At 40.3% G+C, this 17,044-nt stretch overlaps 1 long non-coding RNA gene across 1 annotated transcript in view; it reads left to right on the top strand.

Moving 5' to 3' along the window:
• Positions 1-16,818, top strand: part of LOC125351518 — a 28,113-nt gene extending 11,295 nt beyond the window's left edge. Inside the window, exons 2-3 of the long non-coding RNA XR_007210966.1 lie at positions 3,449-3,452; positions 16,776-16,818. This is a non-coding gene — a long non-coding RNA (uncharacterized LOC125351518). The remainder of the gene's footprint in view (positions 1-3,448; positions 3,453-16,775) is intronic.
• Positions 16,819-17,044: the final 226 nt, after the last annotated feature.

The following is a 17,044-nucleotide window of genomic DNA, read 5'->3' as shown; positions in this document are numbered from 1 at the left end:
AGATAAGTTCACCTTTAACATGGCATGTTTGATTGTGGAATAAGCAATAAATAGTCATGAGGTGAATATATTGTGTGCACCATTCTGTTGAGATCTGAATGAATAAGAAACAAGACTTGGCTCAAAGATCTGAGTGTTTTGAGTTATATATCTTAGACATAGGTTCTTTTGCTAGAAAGGATTGGTTTTTTTTGGTACTGGCAGTATTTGGAAGGTCTTTAAACAAGTTCTTAAGAAATCTGTGATATAAGCTAAACTTTAGGTGTCCTGGCAGCATGTTAACACTCTGAAGACAACAGCACTTCTATCTGCTTTGGGACACATGGTAACTATTTGTGTGGTCGCTGCTGGAATTCCATCTCTGTCTCTCCAGGTAGACGGTCAATTCTTCCACTAAACGTTTTTTAGGGGAGGAAGAACACAAATAACAAAGATTCATGAGGGTTGCTCTTTGTGAGCAGGCCTTACAGCAGTTAGGAAAGATGGTCATAAATAGATATGACTGATAAAAATCAGCAAGACTGAATCTACTTGCAAACTTGCCTTTTTTTCCCAGAGAACATAGATTTAAGCAAATTCATTTGTTGATTATGTGGGTGTGAAGATAGTTTGGAAAATCTGTTATAAACAAACTCATATTTTCTGAATAATAGATGAAATCAATGTTAAGAAGACAGAAAAAGCCAGGCACTGGTGGCTCATGCCTATACTCCTAGCTACTCAGGAGGCTGAGATCTGAGAATCACTAATTGAAGTCAGCCCACACAGAAGAGTCCCTGTGACTTTTGTCTCCAGTTAACCACCAAAAATCCAGCAGTGGAGCTATGGTTCAAATGGTATAGCGCCAGACTTGAGGAACAAAGCTCAAGGACAGCACCCAGGCCCTGAGTTCAAGCCCCCAAAACAACACACACACTCACAAACATGCACACACAAAGACAAAAGATGGCACCTGGGGAACTATATTCTGAAATTCTAATGAACTCTGTGCCCTTTTTATGCCAACTCATTTTCCTAAAAGGGATGTGGTTACCACCTATAGGTACAGAGGGTATGGACAGAAGGCATTCTGACTACTTACTGAAGAGCCCCCCAAACTGTTTACAGATAAGGAGTCCAGAGAAAATGGTGTTCTCCTAATGCATTATGTCAGATAAGTGCCACCAAACTCCTTTCCAAGCCAATCTCTGTTTTTATGCATTTTATGCTATGGGTGCCAAAATATGAGGAAAACAGGAACATGGAGAAGGAAGAGCTCAATATCAGTTGGGCAATGGGATTTTAGGAAATTTTTATTTACCTCTTAATTTTGCAGTTTTTCTTCAGAAGCATTACACAAGGCACATATTCGACTGTGTGTGTGTGTGTGTGTGTGTGTGTGTGTGTGTGTGTACATGCATGTGTGTGTATATTCTGGAGACTGAACCCTGGGCCTGGCATAGAGCCTATTGCTCTATGCTCTGCCATTGAGAGACATCACCAGCCCAGTGTGCAGTACTTCACAGTCAGGAAATCACAGCTAAGTATGAGGGTGCACTCCTGTAGTCTCAGCACTCTGGAAATTGAAGCAGGAGGATTCCAAGTTCGAGGCCAGCCTGTGCTGCTTACTAAGATCCTGCCTCAAAATAAATAAATAAAGAATCCTGTAGATAAAGGTGCAGCAAAACCAAGGTTCTAGATTGACAATCTTAGCTATGAATAACAGAAGAAGACAAAAATTTTCTCTTGACCTTTTCCTATCTTAATTAAGAACAAAGATCTATTTTTTTCAAGTTTCAAATCATTAAAATCAATTCTCAGCTGAACTGAAATACACTTTCTCAGACTGCATGCCCAACTTCACCTTTTTTTTTTCTTGTCATTAAATCACTAAATATGAACATCTCCTGTAGGAAGGCACGGTGCCATGTGCTTAGGACACCATGGTAAGCAAAACCAGGTGAAGTTCCTTCCTCAGGGACTGCATCTCCAGATGGACTTTCCTGATATTCATTTGACTTCTTGTTGAATTATAAGGACACCTTATATATTTTTAATTCAGGTCATTTATTAGAAGTGCATATTGTGGCCTTTTGTCTGGCTGAGGAGCTTGACCCAGGGCTGGACTGGGCAGTGGCGGCTGTTGTGGCTGGTCCAGGTATGTACAGACTACATGGTCACAAAATTGAGTTTTGTCACAACAGAAATGCACATAAGCAGTGCAGTATTGAAAACGTGTGTGGTCTAGGGACTTCTGCAATCAAAATTCATCTTGAATTTTTCTGTTCTACTTGTTTTATCCACCCTGTGCCTTCAGTCTTCAGTACCACAGGATTTCTTTACTACTGGAATTTCAGAAGGCTGTGATCTGAAGACCACGGTTCAAAGCCAGACTGAGCAGCAAAGTCCATGAGACTCTTCCATCTCCAATTTGCCACCAAAAAACTGGAAGTGGTAGAGTGTTAGCCTCAAGCAAAAAAAAAAAAAAAAAAAAAAAAAAAAGAGCTAGTGACAGCACCCAGGCCCTTTGCTCAAGCCCCAGGATTGTCACAAAAAGAACAAACAGCCAGGTATGGTGGGTGACTCACACCTGTAATCCTTCTACTCAGGAGGCTGAGAGATCTGAGGATCACAAATGGAAGCCAGCCCAGGCAGGAAAGAACATTAGTAGAAAATTTCTAAACAAGGGCTGGGAATACGGCCTAGTGGCAAGAGTGCTTGCCTCATATACATGAGGCCCTGGGTTCAATTCCCCAGCACCACATATACAGAAAATGGCCAGAAGTGGCGCTGTGGCTCAAGTGGCAGAGTGCTAGCCTTGAGCAAAAAGAAGCCAGGGACAGTGCTCAGGCCCTGAGTTCACGGCCTAGGACTGGCCAAAAAAAAAAAAAAAAAAAAAATTTCTAAACAAAAAGCCATACTGGAGGTATGGCTCAAGAGGTACATCACCAGCCATGAGCACAAAAGCTGAGCAAAAAATTTTAAGGGTTGAGTTTATGCCCAGAACAAACACAGAAAAAATTTAAAAAAAGAAGTGGGAGTATGTATTCATCTCAGATATGGGGAAGTCCTCATACTGGAGCCTTCAGTAAATGCAATAAGAAAAAGACACAGGCTTGGAAAGAAAGCAATTGTGACACAATTAACTACATAGAATAGCCTGTAGAATTACTAGACTTCCTTGATTAGTTGAAGGTGTGATCATTTAATGAACACTGCTTTGACCTGTTGAGTATTCATCTCAGCTGTTGGATCTTAAAAAAAAAAACCTGCAAATGTTCCTTATCAAGTGACTTTTAAAAAAAATAATAAGTATAAATAAAAGCTTCAAGTATGAAATAAAGAGATTATTTGGGTAGTTTTAGATAGGTTATTGGCATCTTAACTTTTAAAATCTTTCTTTGGGTTTTGTAAAGGTTTTGTAAGTGGATAGAAAACTGATCTATCAAATATAGTTTACAGTAAGTAGTTCTGTTGACTTGTTCCTTTTTAATCTAGCAATATTTCTTTCAAAGCATTTTACCTACTTGTGATTCAGAGCAAAGGCAATATGAGCGTGGAGTAATGAACACTAAATTATTTTTCTCTAGTAGATCTTAAATTCTAGAAATAATGGAAGAATTTAAATACGTAAATGTTATTAAACTGGCATGCTCTTTGGTCTGATATGTTGCATATCTTCATGCTTTCATAATATTCCTGACTAGTGGTAATTCCTCCTGTACTACCACTAATTCTGGAAACTTGACCATTAAAGAAAGCTTAAGAAAAAGAGCCACTGTTTGTAGAAAAATGTAATGTTCTGTACAAAGTGCATTATTAACATATGAAACTTAATGTTTTGGGGTTGGTTTGTTTTTTTGCTAATTGATGGTAACAGCTTCACAGACTTTCTTACCCAAACTAACTTTTTTACATCTTAGCCTCCTGAGTAGCTTGGTTTATAGGCGCAAACGATTGATGCCTACCTGTAAATAAATAACTTTAATTCAGTAAATAAATACATTTAAGTGCCATATCTTAAATTCTAAAGATGGCAAGTCCAGGTAAAATTAAACAGAAGATATTAAAAGCAAAAAAAAAAAAAAAAAAAAAAGCCCAGAAAACAATGTAAGTTGCTGGAAGCAAATAGAGATCCTGAATAAGTCAAGAAACATTGACACTCTGAAGACAACAATGGGGAGTAATAGTCCAAGTGGTGATCAGAATTTAAGTACTGTGGTTAACTTCTAATTTACATCCAGTATGTTCTCCAGTGTATATGTTCTCAAGCATCCATGATCGTGAACCATGTTGCTAAGGTGTATTCTAATGCTGTGGTGCTCCTGGTACTACTGCTTTTGTCACCTGCTAGGGGTCAGGTTTTTGTTGTTGTTGCTCACTCACACCTGTAATGCTAGCTCCTCACGAGGCTGAGGCCTGGGGAACACGATAGGAAACCAGGTTGGGCAGGAAAGTCTATGAGACTGATTTACCACCAGAAATCACAAGTAGAGCCATAGGCTCAAGTGGTAAGAGTGCTAGCCTTGCATGAAAAAGCTAAGGGACAGGTCCCCGGTCCTGAGTTCAAGTCCCATGAACACATGCCTCTCTACCTCAAAAAAGTACTAGAGTCAGCCCTTTGCTCAGGCCAGAGCATGCCTGGAGCACATCTTCAGCAAGATTCATGCAAATGTCTTCCTATTCTGTTTCAGTTCTAAGTGGCCTATGGATATGGGCCCTTTCTCTTTATTTATTTTGTTTCTTTAAAAATTTAATTTAGGGCTGGGGATATAGCCTAGTGGCAAGAGTGCCTGCCTCGGATACACGAGGCCCTAGGTTCGATTCCCCAGCACCACATATACAGAAAACGGCCAGAAGCGGCGCTGTGGCTCAAGTGGCAGAGTGCTAGCCTTGAGCAGGAAGAAGCCAGGGACAGTGCTCAGGCCCTGAGTTCAAGGCCCAGGACTGGCTAAAAATAAATAAATAAAAATAAAAATAAAAATTTAATTTAATATTATTGTAAAGGTGATGTACAGAGGGGTTACAGAGGGGTTACAGCTACATATGTAAGGTAATGAGTACATTTCTTGTTGAACAGTTTTATCCCCTCCCTCATTTTCTTCCACTTTCCCTCCCACCCCCAACTCCCGTCCCCCCTTGTTTTTTCTTTTTACTTGTTGGTTATGACAATCATCTTAGAGAATAGTCTGGAGGATTTGTCTATATGGTTATGTATAAAATGTGTTAAACATGGTGTGCTGTGCACATAAAAATATTGTGTCATCATAAAAACATAAAAAGGAAGAAGTGCATATTGTGGCTATTTTCTCCTAGTCTGTGGCTTACTTTTCATTTGAGTTTAATTTAATAGATGTTGTTAATTTTAATGAATAGAATTTATCACCCTGTTACTTTTTGCGGCTTGTGTTTTTCTACAATATTGAGGAGTTTTTTGCTGATGCTTAGGTTACTATTCTCTATTTTCGTGTGTGTGCACACGCGCGCATGCACACATGCACAAAACTATTCCAGGGCTTGAACTCATGGCCTATATGCTTTCCCTGAGCATTTTTGGTCAAGGTTAGTGCTCTACCAAAGTTACAGCTCCACTTCCAGCCTTTTTGGTGGTTAATTGGAGATAAGTCTCATGGCCTTTCCTGCCCAGAATCCCTTTGAACCATGATTCTCAGATCTCAGCCTCGTGAATAGTTTAGGATTACAGGCATGAGTCACAAGTGCTCAGATCCTATATTTTCTGAAAGGATATGTCCCAACCATCCCAGGGGACCATGCGGAGATAGTCACAGACAGGAGAAGAAGGTTCATAAGGAGGTTTATTAGTGGGGCCATATCTCCAAGGGGAAAGGGAGCAACATGGCGTCTGCACCTTACTTACCCAGGTGGCAGCTTCTCTCTGGGGCTAAAGGGGAAGTAGGTAGGTCTTCATGGTGAGTGGGAGTGGCCCATTGTAGTTCTAGAGCAGGGAGTTTAGGTATGGATGGGTCTGGGGTCTAATGGGAGGAGCTGGGGACTTAAGGCCAGGGAAATGCTAACGTTTTCTTTTGGAGTATTTATAACTTAGTATTTACATTTTAGTCTGTGATACATTTTGAAGTGGTTTATATGATGTGAGATAAATGTCAAACTTTCGTTTGTTTATTTGCCTTATATTTGTCTGTCCTGGAGCTTGAACTCTGGGCCTGAGCTCTGCCCTTGAGCTTCTTTTGCTCAAGGCTAGTAATCTACCTCTTGAGCCACTGCCCTACTTACTTATGGACTTTTCAAAGTAGTTTATTGGGGATAAGAGTCTTTAAATTTTTTTAAATTGTTATTGTAAAGGCAATGTACAACAAAGGGGTTACAGTTACATAAGTCAGGTAATGAGTACATTTCTTTTTGAACAATATCACCTCTTCCTTCCTTTTCTCCCATTTTTACCTCCAACCCTCCTCCCTCACAAGTTGTATAGTTTGTTTTCAACATAGTATCTAGTGAGTATCATTGCTGCATTTTCATCCTTTGTCCCACCATTTCTGTGCTCCCCCTTACCCTCCCCCAAACAGATAAACCTATATACCAGACAAAAGATACAGTAATAAAGGGCAACAAAGAAGAAAACAAACAAAAACAAAAAGCAAAATAACAAAACCTCTCTTATTTCCATTTCTTGGAGTTCATTAATAAAAATTATTTTATGTGATTATATGTTTCACATACTTTACTGCCTGGTCTGGCTTTGAACCAGGATCCTCAGATCTAAGCCTCCTGAGTAGCTGAGATTACAGGTGTGAGCCACTGGTGCTTAGCTGCTACTTTTTTTTTTTTTTTTTTTTTGCCAGTCCTGGGGCTTGGACTCAGGGCCTGAGCACTGTCCCTGGCTTCTTTTTGCTCAAGGCTAGCACTCTGCCACTTGAGCCACAGCGCCACTTCTGGCCCTTTTCTATATATGTGGTGCTGGGGAATTGAACCCAGGGTTTCCTGTATACGAGCCAAGCGCTCTTGCCACTAGGCCATATCCCCAGCCCCTTCTTTCTTTCTTTTTTTTTTTTTTTTTTTAATAAACTACTCAATAGCTCTAGAACATTGGTTGGAGGAAAGAAAGGATCATTTTTCCCATTGGAGTACTTTGGCTCCTTTATTAGGCATGTAAGGGTATGTCCTTTTCTGTGTTTTTTTCTCATCCACATGTCTGTCTTGTATATAAAAGCCATAGTCTTAATTTCCATCCTAAATCAAGTCTTCGACATAGTTCTTAAAATTTTTTAAATTATGATATTTAAATAATATTTTAAATTATTAAAACATCATATTATTAAGCCTGTGTTTTACAAAGAGGCTGCCATTTCATAAGTCAGGTAAAGAGTATATTTCTTTTTTTGAACAATGTTATTCCTTCTTTTATAGTCTTTTAAAAAAATTTATTTTAGGCATAGGTTTGAACTTTTGGCGGAGTCTGAGAGGTCTTAAGTCTTTTTGGTATTTCCTAAGTGTTTTTCAATTTCTTTAATTGTTTAATTTAATCCCTCTGTTTTACCTTCAACATCTGTTTTCAATTTCTGCTCCATTAAATAGCTTTTTATTCTGTGTTGTGTTTTTTTAAATTGGCAGTTGTGTTCTTCATTTCCAGGATTTGACTTAATTTCTTTTTCAAGATTTCTATCTTGTTATTGACTTTCTCTCTTATATCCTTCCTTGCTGTCTTTATCATTCAGTTGTTTATGTTTGTTCTCTTGTTTCTTCTAATCCTCTTTGAATGTGTCTAGTTCTTAAAATATTTGTTCTTTTATTTCACTAATCTTTTGGTATTTTATTGAACCCATTGTTTGGACTTTCTTCGTTTTCACTCTTCCTGAAGTCCTTAATTGTAGAATTATTTTTTTTTTTTTGAGAAAGATGTGTTACCTTGTTTATTAATTAATTCGTGTTCTTTTGTTAGGTTTTACAAATGAGGGCCAGGATTCCTTGTTTCAATCTCCTTTATGCTTTCAGTTGGTTGTTTCTTGCAGCTTTGTTAAGAATGGGTAGTGGTTGCATGATGGTATGGATTACCATGGTAGGTTTAAGTTGACAAATAGTTGATTTCCATGCTCAAGACATTGTGTGTGGGACACTTGCTCCCAGAATGAGGATGCTTGGTTTCACAGGCTATTGCAGCTGGTAAGCTGCTTTTTGTTTTAATGAAAACAACTCACTCCTACTGCTCTGATTTTTTATATGGATATAAAATTCAGAGTATCTCTATGTTCTGTAGAAAAGAGATAGAAGAAATGGTATGATTAGAATATACAGAGTAGAAAGGAGGGGGAGATAAACTTTGTGGGTGAGATTAATTGGAAGGTGGAATGAGGTAAGTATTAATTTAGTTAATGTGTCAAGTTAGGGAGTGGGGAAAGGTGAAGTGAGAGAGTTGATTAGGTTCATAGCATGTGTGCATGTATGTGTATGCACACATATACAAACTGATTATACCAATACTCAAGAAGGGAAAGAGAACAAGAAAGAACAGAGAGAAAAACACAAAAACAAATGAAACAAACAAAAATAGCAAAAACAAAAATGATGTTCAAGTAGTCTAGTTACCAGGTCTGATTAAGATAAGGAGGAAGAGTTAGGGGTGATGGAGTAGAGATAAGGAGAGTATGAATAACACAAGAGTTCTACTTGTACATATGGAGGGAATAGATTGAGAGGAGCTATGGGAAAGGAATGAAGCTATGATTCAAAAGAGAATACTAAAAGACTGGTTATAGGATTCAGAAGCACAATACAAGATTAGATGAGTGAAAATAACATTTATGCTGGAAGATAGCAGATAAAAGGTAAATCACCTTGATCAGATTTACAGAAAAGATAAACCATTCTGTTGAATAAATACAATATTTGAGAAAATTGAACCCAAACAAAAATAAAGACTTACATAAAACAAATATAGTGTGATTATTCTTGGTTCTGAGGGACCACAGCTCTTTCAGGGTGGGACTTCGAGTTGCTGTTCTCTGATTCAGCAGGAATTCCCAACCCTCCAGCCTCTGATACACCCAACTGACAGCTTCTGCCGACTCCAGCTTTTGGCTGCAGGGTGGCTTCCTATGGATTAATTTTTTTTGCTATTACTATAGATTAATTTTTTTTCTGCTATTCCCTGCTGCCCATTTTCACCTCCCTTGATACTTTTTTTTTTTTTTTTTTGTCTTTTCTTTTTGGGTACTGGGGATCGAACCCAGGACGTTGCACTTGCTAGGCAAGCACTTGGCCACTGGGCTACATCCCAGCCCGATACATTTCTTATAACTGTTCTAAATCAACGTTCTAGACAAAGTGTCTTGTTGCTCATTGAACTGTGAGTGCTTCTTTGTGGTGACTCCCAAGGATACGAGGGCCAAGCAATATCAGAATATCTTAGTTCCTCCCAGTCCAGCCTCGCATAGCGGATTAGCCCTTAGCCCTCACTTCCCAAGTTCTTGAGTTGGCAGTAAGCTTTTCAGGTTGTGTTTATTCTTCCTACAGCTGGAGTTGGTGATTCCCTTAGTGGGACCATCTAGATTTACTTGGTGTTGAAGTGTTGGGGCTCTCCTCCCTCAGCTGGGAGCCTGCAGGGGACTCCTGGCCAATTCTCTCCTGCTTTGTTTTGTTTGCTTCTCTGTAAATTCCTGGGTGTCCCTCAAACTCCTGTGCTTTTCCTACTCTTCCCCTGCCCTTCAGAATCTGGTCACTTTTTTGTGAGTGGATTCTCATTCATAAGGTAAAAATGGGTCTGGGAATATGGCCTAGTGGTAAAGTGCTCACCTCGTATACATGAAGCCCAGGGTTCAGTTCCTCAGCACCACATATATAGAAAAAAGCCAGAAGTGGCACTGTGGCTCAAGTGCTAGAGTGCTAGCCTTGAGCAAAAAGAAGCCAGGGACAGTGCTCACCAGGACTGGCAACAAAAACAAAACAAAACAAAATAAGGTAAAAATGGTGGTGGTTTCTTTTCTGTGGTTTTTGTTGTTGTTGGTGGTGGTCGTGAGACTTGAACTCAGGGCCTAGGCACTGTCCCTGAGCCTCTTTGTGCTCAAGGCTAGTGCTCTACTACTTGAGCTACAGCACCACTTGTGGTTTTTGAGTGGTTAATTGGAGCTAAGAGTCTCACCGGGACTTTTCTTTCCCCGGCTGGCTTTGAACCACAATCCTCAGCCTCCTGAGTAGCTAGGATTACAGGTGTGAGCCACCAGTGCCCTGCTGTATATTTCTTTATAGCATTCATTTTTGTTCTGAGAGATGAGAGTTTTAGAATATGAACCACGATAATGATTTGCTAAATATTAATAAGAAGGGAAATGAATATTGAATGAGAAAATGATTAAAATATATCATTTTTATCAAATGAAAGAGAAACTTTACTTACCAAAAAATTTCAAATACAGTATATTGACAACTCGGTGCCAGATATTATGGATAAATGAGGTACTATTAGGCTTTTTAAAAAAGCTTACAAAGGTAAATTACAAACTAGGCCTCTCCTCACGCTTTGACCCGAGGCAAATGAGTTTGCTTTTCTGGATCTTGGGCTTCTATTATGCATAATGGTTTTTGTTAATATCTAGTTATTTAATTCATGCAAATAAAATAATCAATCACAGGTTAATGAAAAGGCAGACTATATATTCATGTCCTTGTTAGTCAGTATTCAGTTACTGTTACACATACTTAAGACAATTAACTTATCAAGAGGGAAGGTTTATTTGGTTCACAGCTTTGTAGAGTTCAGTCCATGACTCATTGGCCTTGTTGCTTTGGGTTCATTGCAGGGGGAGTTTGTAGTGGAGCAAAACTGCTAGGATGTGAAAGAGAGGAATGGATGAGTCCACTATCCCCATTCAGGACACCCCTTAAATGACCCAGATACCTCTCTGTTGGATCTACCTCTTAAAGGTTCCACTGCCTCTTTATAGCACCTCTCTGGGATCCAATCTTTTGCCACATAGACCTTTGAGGGGAACATTTATGATCCAACTATAGGAGACTGTAGAAGACCCAATTCCAGAGGTTTGATATGGCAATTAATGATTGTTTGGCCAGTCCCGGGCCTTGAACTCAGGGCCTGAGCACTGTCCCTGGTTTCTTTTTTTTTTTTTTTTTTTTTTTTGCTCAAGGCTAGCACTCAAGGCTAGTAAATATTTCTTTCTTGCTTCTATGAGATAATAAAAGATAAATAAAAATAACTACTATAAAACTTCCTACCTATCTTTTTTTTTTTTTTGATTTGCCAGTCTTGGGCCTTGGACTCAGGGCCTGAGCACTGTCCCTGGCTTCTTTTTGCTCAAGGCTAGCACTCTACCACTTGAGCCACAGCGCCACCTCTGGCCGTTTTCTATATATGTGGTGCTGGGGAATCGAACCCAGGGCTTCATGTATACAAGGCAAGCACTCTTGCCACTAGGCCATATTCCCAGCCCCCTACCTATCTTAACTACATCACCGATAAGAGGCAATTATTATTCTTTTTTTTTGCCAGTCCTGGGCCTTGGACTCAGTGCTTGAGCACTGCCCCTGGCTTCTTTTTGCTCAAGGCTAGCACTCTGCCACTTTAGCCACAGCGCCACTTCTGGCCGTTTTCTATATATGTGGTGCTGGGGAATCGAACCCAGGGCTTCATGTATACGAAACAAGCACTCTTGCCACTAAGCCATATTCCCAGCCCGCAATTATTATTCTTAACCTGTTATTTTATTGATAGTAACACATGCACCTGTGTGCATGCCAGTCTTTGGGCTTGAATTCAGGGCCTGGGTACTATTCCTGAGTTTTGTTTTTGCTCAAGGCTAGGAGTCTCTCACTTGAACCATAGCTTCACTTCTTGCTTTTTGGTGATAAGAGTTACATGAACTTTTCTGCCTGGACTGACTTCAAACTGCAATACTCAGACCTCAGCCTCCTAAGTAGCTAGGATTATAGGCATGAGCTATTGGCACCTGGTAGGTGTGTGTGTGTGTGTGTGTGTGTGTGTGTGTGTGTGTGTGTGTGTGTGTGTGCTGGTACTTGAACTTGGGGCCTGGGTGCTTTCTCTGAATTTTTGTGCTAAAGGCTAGCATTTTATCACTTGAACCCTCGAACCACAGCTCCACTTATGGCTTTTTGGTTGTTTACTAGAGATAAAAAGTCTCATGGACCTTCCTGCCTGGGTTGATTTTGAACTATGTTCCTTAGATGTCAGCCTCCTCAAATAGCCAGGAATACAGGCCTAGCTGGTACCTGGCCCCATACACTCTTTTATTTTTCTCTACATCAAAGGAGTGACTCATCTCCCCAGGACCAAATCTCAAGTGACAGGGGCCTTGGTTTTATGCTATTTCCAGCCCTTCCTCCCCGCACTGGAAAGCAGTTTTCTGGTATGAGCCTGGCTTCTGCCAGGTAGCTTTCCACAGTTTCATGGTTGCATGCTACTACCTTTATCTTGGATCTCTCTCTCTCTCTCTCTCTCTCTCTCTCTCTCTCTCTCTCTCTCTCTCTCTCTCCCATCTCTCTCCTCCCTCCCATCTCTCTTCTCTCTTTCTCTTCCATTCTTCTCCCTTCCCTTCTCTTCCTTTCCCCCCTCCCCTTCCCCTTCCTTTCCCCTCTTTTCCTCTCCCTTCCTCTCCCCTCCCCTTCCCATTTATGCACATAGAGTAAGTTTATTTTAAAGTAAAAGGAAATCCTTGAAAGGATAGTACTAAGACTCTGAAGAGAGGGACCCCCAAAGATGAGTCCCTTGGATATTTATTTTCTAAATCTGTTCTTATAAGGAATTGGAGAAGAATGAGGATGGATCAAATCAAAGTCATTATGATCTTTCTCCTGGGAAAATGATCTGGGAGAGTCAATAAGAGCCTGCTTCATAATCAGAACTGGCAGAAATGCCTGGTATAGGGCTGCCTCATTCTGTATTTTCAGTGTTCTGGTGTTTTACGTTTTAAAATGTTCTATTAGGCAGTGGCGGCTGCAGAGTTACCTTGCATCTTATCTCTGGAGAGAGTTTCTCTCCTCAGAATTCCTGTCCAGGCAGATCCTTTTAGGCAATTTGTCTTTAAGGCTTCTCTAAATGATCTGAAAGTTCTCCTATAATTCTTGTCACTCTAAGAATCTGTCTTCACTAGATATAATTCTCAGTATTTTATAATGCAGTGACATCTGTTCATAAATCTTTAATGACTGTGTTACTATTCAAGTTGACAGTTTGGTACTGATTACCTATGACATTTTTATTGATTTCTTTTACAGTGACATTTTTGCCATTCCAATCTGATACCTTCACCATGTATTTACCAGAGTCTTCCAGAGTGTCCTTCTTTTGTATCCCTCTCTCAGCCCAGGGAATAAATGCAAAAATTGTTTTCTTAAACCTATTAGAATATTTCCTTTAGCAATCATTTTGTTAATGTGATTTTGCCCAAAGAACAATAGCTTTTCCATTCCCAATCTTCATGTTGCTAATGAAATAGTCATTGTTTAATTTCTTATAAACATTACCTGTAATTTCCTTTCTATCATTTTTTTTTTACATACTAGGGACTGGTTAAATGCTTTACCATACAAGGTATGTCTTTAGTCCTTTTGCTTTTTTGTTGTTGTTGTTGCCAGTCGTGGGGCTTGGACCCAGGGCCTAAGCACTGTCCCTGGCTTCTTTTTGCTCAAGGCCAGCACTCTACCACTTGAGTCACACCACCACTTCTGGCCTTTTCTATATATGTGGTGCTGAGGAATTGAACCCTGGGTTTCATATATATGAGGCAAGCACTCTTGCCACTAGGCCATATTCCCAGCCCTCCTTTTGCTTTTGGTTTGCTTTTGAGACAGGGTTTCACCCCCTTAGTTGCCTGACCAGCCTCAAAATGAAGACTTTCTGCCTCTACCTCCAATATATAGATGGGCATTTTAAAAAACTTATTACTAAGAGTTATAAACTATTTTTGATAGCTCAGAAAGCATTTCTTCTCAGTTTCCATGACAAATTATTCCATATACAAAGAAATGGAAGAGTGGAAATACAGATGTGAATGGAGTGAGATTATTCCTTTCATGTGGTTTGCAACTTCAGGTGAGAATGTAAGAATTTTTTTTAAAGCACATATGAATTGCTAAGAGAACTTCTGCTCTTGGAGATGGCTCCATCAGGAAGAGTTTCTGGGAAGAGCTAATTGAGGTCTTTTTCCTTTACTGGAGTTTGAACTCGGGACTTTGTTCTTGTTAGGCAGGCTCTCTACCAACCCATCTACCCTTGGCATTGCTCTTTTAGCTTTATTTAGTTATTTATTTTTGGGTAGAGTCTTGACCACAGGCATGCATCATCATACCCCACTTGTTGGAGTGGAGTCTTTCTAACTTGTTATGTAACCTACTCTTTTAAAAAAAAATTATTGTCAAAGTGAAGTACAGAGGGGTTACAGATTCATAAGTAAGGCAGAGTACATTTCTTGTTCAACTTGTTACCTCCTCCCTCATTTTCCCCCTTTCCCTCTTTCCCTCTCCCCCCATGAGTTGTATAGTTGGTTTACACCAAATGGTTTTGTGAGTGTTGCTTTTGGAATAGATTGTCATTTTATCCTTTGTCTCTCGATTTTGATATTCCCTCTTGTACGGTTTGTCCCCCAGGGCTCCATGTAGATGCCCCCCACCAGTTTAAGTCTCCACCCAGTTACCTGGGTAACCAGAGACCTGGAGGCAGTTACCTCCCCCTTCCCTGAGGTCACATCCTAATCCACCTGGCCACACCCCCGTGTGACCCTGCCCTAGATAAAGCAGGGCCAGATGGGGGTCGCCCCTTCTCTCCCTTCTCGCCTGCCAAATATCATCTTGGCCAAGGGCCAACTTTTCTCTCCTGCCTGAATACTGCGTGGCGTTCTCCTTTACAGGCTACCTACTTTAAAAACCTAACACCTTTCCCTTCCCTTGTTCTAATATCCATATATACATTACCCAGGGTACTCAGATGAGATACAGTGATAGGGGGGGGGGGTACAACCACAGGAAGGGAATACCAGAGAAACAAAACAAAACAAAGCATTCAAACTAGCCAACAGACAAGAAAGAGGGAAAAAAGGGTATCGTTTCACATGGCATGTTGAAAATAGTTACATAGGCTACTTTTGAACTACAATCTTTGTAATCTATGCTTGCTAAATAGCTGGGATTACAGCATGAAATATCCTCCTAGGGCCATAAACGAGCCCTTAAACAAAGCATGAAACGTTGCTAGATTGAGGAGGCATTTGATTGTGCCAAGTGAAGTAATTCTGTTCTAGTAGGTCCACAGGAAGGTAGAGTTGAGATTATTTAAATATCTCAATGTAAAGAAATACATGTTCTTCAAAATAGCCTGGTTTTCTTTGATGCAGCAGCAGGTTAGGGAGATTTTTGTCTGGTGTAAGAAATGATCGAGCCAGGTTTACAAGCAGTTCATGTTTGTAATCCTAGCTATGCAATAGACTGAGATACGCCGGCCAGCACAGTCTGAGAGACTATCTCCAAAATTAGAAGCAAAAATTTAGCCCAGAGGTATAGCTCAAGAAATAACTACAGATAAGAAAAATTTGGAGGGGTAAATAATAATTATGTAGACAAGTCTTTTAAAACAACACTTCTGTGTGTCACTACCTAGATTGCTAACTGGGAAGCCAGAATTGTCTCTACGTTTATTTCCTGGTCCTAAAGAGCACTGTCTTCAGACTGAAAGCAGAGGAAGAGAACACTGCTCCTTTTGGGCAGAGTCTAATTTTAGGAAGTAGTATAACAGATACTTATGAAAAAAACAAACAGATGCTTCTAGGCCGAATGGGTGAGTGTATGCAATGTATGCATATTGTATATGCATGTGTATGTGTGTGTTCAAACCTCTTCTCCTTTCTGGTCTTCGGCAAAGTAAAAAAAAAAAAAAAAAACCCAAAGGGAACAAATCAACAGTTTTTTTTGTTTTTTTGTTTTTTTAACTGATACTATTTTTGTATTAAACCATTGCATACATGGAAGGCTGGTCTTCTGTCTTTCCCTTCCCAGAACCTGAGTATCAGCTAAGATCAACTCAGTGGTTGAGTGGCTCCCATCAAAAACCTAGCCAGGCTGCCCACACTTTCTGCGTGCTGGCACTTTCTTTACTAGCTGGATTCTTTTTTTTTTTTTTTTTTTTTGCCAGTCCTGGGCCTTGGACTCAGGGCCTGAGCACTGTCCCTGGCTTCTTCCCGCTCAAGGCTAGCACTCTGCCACTTGAGCCACAGAGCCACTTCTGGCCGTTTTCTGTATATGTGGTGCTGGGGAATCGAACCCAGGGCTTCATGTATACGAGGCAAGCACTCTTGCCACTAGGCCATATCTCCAGACCACTAGCTGGATTCTTAAAAGTAGATTGCTCATACTGAAACATCTCTACATTTGTAAGATGAGCTGTAATCATTGTTCATTTAACAGACTGCCATATCTCTTATCTAAATAGATAGGTATCTTAATCTACCTAGACAGATAGATATGTAGATAGATATGGCATACAATTAAGACATATAAACATCTATTTTTCTTTTTTGCTGGTACTGGGGTATAAACTAATGGCCTTGCAATTGCTCACTACTGGCTCTCTAGCTCTTCAGCCATGTCTCCTCCTTCCTTCCTTCCTTCCTTCCTTCCTTCCTTCCTTCCTTCCTTCCTTCCTTCCTTCCTTCCTTCCTTCCTTCCTTCCTTTTTTGTGCCAGTTCTGTAGCTGGAGCCTACACCTGGACTTCTTTTGCTCAAGGACAGTGCTCTAACAATTGAGCCACTGTCTTACTTCCAGCATTTTGGTAGTTTGTTGGAGATAAGAGTCTCCTGAGAGGGGCTGGGGATATGGCCTAGTGGCAAGAGTGCTTGCCTCGTATACATGAGGCCCTGGGTTTGATTCCCCAGCATCACATACACAGAAAATGGCCAGAAGTGGAGCTGTCGCTCAAGTGGCAGAGTGCTAGCCTTGAGCAAAAAGAAGCCAGGGACAGTGCTCAGGCCCTGAGTCCAAGGCCCAGGACTGGGAAAAAAAAAAATCCTAGCTACTCAGGAGGCTGAGCTTGGGGCAGGAAAGTCAGTAAGACTCAGAAAAAGCCCTAAG

Source organism: Perognathus longimembris, chromosome 5 (genome assembly GCF_023159225.1).
Source record: "Perognathus longimembris pacificus isolate PPM17 chromosome 5, ASM2315922v1, whole genome shotgun sequence".
Lineage (NCBI taxonomy): Eukaryota > Metazoa > Chordata > Mammalia > Rodentia > Heteromyidae > Perognathus > Perognathus longimembris.
The sequence above is the reverse complement of the archived record's forward strand: the minus strand, read 5'-3'. Positions and strand labels throughout refer to the sequence as shown.